The sequence below is a fragment of the Marmota monax genome, unplaced genomic scaffold (assembly GCF_021218885.2).
Source record: "Marmota monax isolate L192 unplaced genomic scaffold, Marmota_monax_Labrador192_F-V1.1 WCK01_AAM20220418_F8-fsc00002, whole genome shotgun sequence".
NCBI classification, from domain to species: domain Eukaryota; kingdom Metazoa; phylum Chordata; class Mammalia; order Rodentia; family Sciuridae; genus Marmota; species Marmota monax.
Window position 1 is genome coordinate 27,410,902 of NW_026693571.1, and position 5,101 is coordinate 27,416,002.

At 39.4% G+C, this 5,101-nt stretch overlaps 1 pseudogene; it reads left to right on the forward strand.

Moving 5' to 3' along the window:
• The first annotated feature begins 3,571 nt into the window (after positions 1 to 3,571).
• LOC124102733 (serine/threonine-protein kinase 24-like) lies at positions 3,572 to 4,800 on the forward strand (annotated as a pseudogene).
• The last annotated feature ends 301 nt before the right edge of the window (positions 4,801 to 5,101 follow it).

The window sequence follows — 5,101 nt, forward strand, 5'->3', positions numbered from 1 at the left end:
CTAAGCTCCAGACCAACATCATTCCAAACGGAGAAAAATTGAAAGCATTCCCTCTAAAAACTGGAACAAGACAGAGATGCCCTCTTTCACCACTTCTATACAATATAGTTCTTGAAACACTAGCCAGAGCAATTAGACAGATGAAAGAAATCAAAGGAATATGCATAGGAAAAGAAGAACTTAAATTATCATTATTTACTGACCATATGATTCTATACCTAGAAGACCCAGAAAACTTCTAGAACTGGTAAATGAATTCAGCAAAGTAGCAGGATATAAAATCAAAAGCATTTCTGTACATCAGTGACAAAGCCTCTGAGAAGAAAATGAGGAAAACTACCCCATTCATAATAACCTCAAAAAAAAAAATAAGATACTTGGGAATCAACTTAACAAAAGAGGTGAAAGATCTATACAATGAAAATTATAGAACCCTGAAGAGAGAAATCAAAGAAGACCTTAAAAGATGGAAAGATCTACATTGCTCTTGGATAGGCAGAATTAATATTATCAAAATTACCATACTACCAAAAGCACTATAAAGATTTAATGCAATTCCGATCAAAACCCCAATGGCATTCCTCATAGAAATAGAAAAAGCAATTATGAAATTCTTCTGAAAAAAATAAGAGACCCAGAATAGCTAAAGCAATCCTTAGCAGGAAGAGTGAAGCAGGTGGCATCGCTATACCAGACCTTAAACTATACTACAGAGCAAGAGTAACAAAAACAGCATGGTATTGGCACCAAAACAGACTGGTAGACCAAAGTACAGAATAGAGGCCACAGAAAATAACCCACAAAATTACAATTATCCTATATTAAACAATGGTGCCAAAAACATGCACTGGAGAAAAGATAGCATTTTCAACAAATGGTGCTGGGAAAACTGGAAATCCATATGCAACAAAATAAAATTAAACCCATATCTCTTACCATGCACAAAACTTAACTCAAAATGGAACAAGAACCTAGGAATTAAACCAGAGACTCTGGGTCTAATAGAAGAAAAAGTAGGCCCTAATCTTCATCATGTGCAATTAGGCCCCAACTCCCTTAATAAGACTCCTATAGCGCAAGAATTAAAACCAAGAATCAATAAATGGGATGTAATCAAACTAAAAAGTTTTTCTCAGCAAAAGAAATAATCTGTAAGATGAACAGAGAACCTACATCTGGGAGAAAATCTTTAACCCTCACACATCAAATAGAGCACTAATCTCTAGGGTATATAAAGAACTCAAAAAGCTTAGCACCAAAAAAACAAATAATCTAGTCAATAAATGGGCCAAGGACCTGAACACACTCTTCTAAGAAGATGATATACAATCAATCAACAAATATATGAAAAAATGTTCATCATCTCTAGCAATCAGAGAAATGCAAATCATAACTACTCTAAGATATCATCTTACTCCAGTCAGAACGGCAGCTATTATGCATACGAACAACAATAAGTGTTAGCGAGGATGTGGGGAAAAAGGCACACTCATACACTGCTGGTGGGACTGCAGATTGGTACAGCCAATATGGAAAGCAGTATGGAGATTCCTTGGAAATCTGGGAATGGAACCACCATTTGATGCAGCTATACCTCTCCTTGGGCTAAACCCAAAGGACTTAAAAACAGCATACTACAGGGACACAGCCACATCAATGTTTATAGCAGCACAATTCACAATAGCTAAACTATGGAGCCAACCTAGATGCCCTTCAGTGGATGAATGGATGAAAAAAATGTGGCATATATACACAATGGAATTTTACTCAGCAATAAAAGTGAAAAAATCATGGCATTTGCAGGTAAATGGATGGCATTGGAGAAGATAATGCTAAGTGAAGTTAGCCAATCTCAAAAAACCAAATGCCAAGTGTTTTCTCTGATATAAGGAGGCTGACTCATAGTGGGGTAGGGAGGCAGAACATGGGATGAATAGATGAATTCTAGATAGGGAAGAGGGTAGGGAGGGAAAGGCAGGAGGCAGGGGATTAGCAAGGATGGTGGAATGTGATGGACATCATTATCCAAAGTACATGTATGAAGACTCAAATTGGTTGTCAACCTACTTTATATACAAACAGAGATATGAAAATTTGTTATATATATATATATATATATATATATATATATATGTAATAAGAATTGTAATGCAAAAAAAGTACATGTATAAAGACATGAGTTGGCATGAACATACTTTATACAAAGATATGAAAAATTGTGCTCTATATGTGTAATAAGACTTATGATACATTCTGCTGTCATGTATTTAAAAAAATAAAATCAATTTTAAAAAAGAATGAAAAAAAATTTCAGCACATGAGCACTTGGAGCACATACTCAAACTATATCCAAAACATAACAAAGAATAAATGCCATCATTTCAAATTCCAGGGTACTGTGTCTTTGAGGACCATCAAAGCCTTTATCTCAGGAAATAAGTCTCCATATACATACATTCAAAGGCATTTAATACATAGAAATGTAGGTAGCTCAAATTTACATAATTTCAAATTTCTGTTTCTCTTATAAATTTAGAGTAATTGGCATTCCTTTCACTTCTAATTGATCGAAAATTTGACTTTAGATATCTAATCAATAATTTAAATGGCTGAAACCATTTTTTAAAGAGGTATATGATTTTTACATGCTGAAATCATCTACTAGAAATTTCTTTAAAATGAAACCCTTAAATTTCACATTATATTAAAAGCATGTGATAAAGGGGATTCACTACAGTCATATGATAGTAGTTCAAGGTCCATTTGAAAAAAACTTAGCAGACCTTTCAAAATCCCTTAAGATTCAGCAAACAACCAACTAGGACCATGCTATATGGTGAAAACCTGAAAGTGATTCTTAACAGCAATCTCTTCCCCAGTCTTCCAGACTCCAGTTTGGAGGTGAGGATAGATGGGAGAGACACATAGTTAGCTTCATAGTTGCTTCCATAATAAAAACAATAAAAACCACAAAAGCAAAAATTGACAATATCTTCTTCAGTGTGAGACAGGTAAAAATATAGAGTCATAAGATACTAAAGGGCTTCTTAAAAATTTTGAAATTGCTCTGTAGTAAAATTTGATTAACATCAGGATAAACACAACGTTGTTCACTTACAGTAGGCTTATGTTTGTCTTGGAAATGCTAACCAATACAATTACATAGAGATAGATAGATAGACAGACAGATAATATAAACTATACATATGTAAGCACTCACATGAGCAACAAATTACCACTATTTCTTATAATATATTTGTCTACTTGAAAAGCTACTGAAAAACTATTAGAAATAAAAAGAACTCGGGGCGGAGCTTGGCGGGCTGTGTGCGCCCACTTAGGCCCTGAGCGGTCAGCGCATACAGACTGAGGCTACACCCAGGCATCGTCTTGGGCACAGCAACAGCACCTTGCGCGAGGTCCCGCCCCCCACACCTGCAACCTATCCCTGGCAGGGTGCATAGAGGTGCCACCCGTCGCTGAGCCTGGCTGACTGAGCCAGGAAATGGCTTTCCTGAGTGGCATGGCCCACACCCTGGTGTAGTTGGGCCTGTACTTAAAAAACTACCAGAAGAGCTTTTTATGAAACTGGAGAAAATTGGAAAGGGTTCTTTTGATGAGGTGTTCAAAGGTAATGACAGTCGGACTCAAAAAAGTGGTCGCTATAAGAATCACTGGAGAAGATGAGATAGAGGACATTCAACAAGAAATCACATTGCTGAGTCAGTGTGACAGTCCGTATGTAATCAAATATTACGGATCCTACTTGAAGGATACTAAATTGGGGTAATAATGGAATATCTTGGTGAAGGCTCTGCATTCGATCTATCAGAACCTGGCCCTTTAGATGAAACTCAGATAGTCACCCTATTAAGAGAAATTATGCACGTACTTGATTATCCTCATTCAGAGAAGAAAATCCACAGACGTCAAAGCCGCCAATATTCTGCACTCCGAGCTTGGAGAGCTGAAGCTGGCTGACTTTGGAGTGGCAGGCCAGCTGACAGATACCCAGATAAAGTGGAACACCTTCGTGGGCACCCCCTTCTGGAGGGCGCCCGACATCATTCAACCGTCAGCTTTAGGACTCCAAGGTGGACATCTGGTCACTGGGAATAACAGAGCCATAGAACTGGCGAAAGGGGAGCCCCCTCATTCCGAGCTGCGTCCCATGAAGGTTTTATTCCTCATTCCGAAAAACAACCCCCCGACGCTGGAAGGAAACTACAGCAAACCCCTCAAGGAGCTCGTGGAGGCCTGTTTGGGCAAGGAGCCAAGCTTTGGGCCCACTGCTAAGGAGCTGCTGAAGCACAAATTCATAACGCGCAATGCAAAGGAAACGTCCTACTTGACGGAGCTCATCGACAGGTGCAAGAGGTGGAGGCGGAGCAGAGCAGCAGACGACTCAGGCTCTGAGGACTCGGATGCGGAAACACATGGCCAGGCATCTGGAGGTAGCGACTCTGGGGAAAGGATCTTCACAATCTGAGCGAAGGATCCCAAGACTCTTGAAAACGGAGCTCTTCAGGCATCGGATTTGAAAAGAAATATGATGAAAGACATCTCAAAGAGGACTTTCTCTCACTGTTTATCAATGATTATTCCTCCTCTGTTTGCGGAGCTGAAGGAGAAGAGCCAGGCGTGTGGAGGGAACCTGGGGTCCCTCCATAGAAGAGCTGCGGAGGTACCATCTACCTGGCAGAAGAGGCCTGCTCCAGGATCTCCGACACCATGGTGGCCCAGCTGGTGCAGCACCTGCAGAGATATTCTGTAAATTGTGAAGGAACTTCGTCCCACTGATATTCCTTTGGCATTTGGGATTTTGTTTTTCCTCCTTTTTTCTGCATCCAACTTTTGAAAGTCAATGAGAGCCTTTGACAACTCTCCTGGAGGAAACTTGGAGGGCCACCTCCAAGGCCAAACCTTCCAGGGACACATTCAGCCCTTGCTGTGCCATAGCCTGATGAGGTCTCTTGCATGGGGTGGGAAGAGCCAGTTCCTTCAAGCAATTATTTTATCTTTTTTATTGTTTTTAATTTTAACCATAGTGCACATATTCAAGGAAAATGTCTTTGATAACAAAACCACTGAAGTGTATATT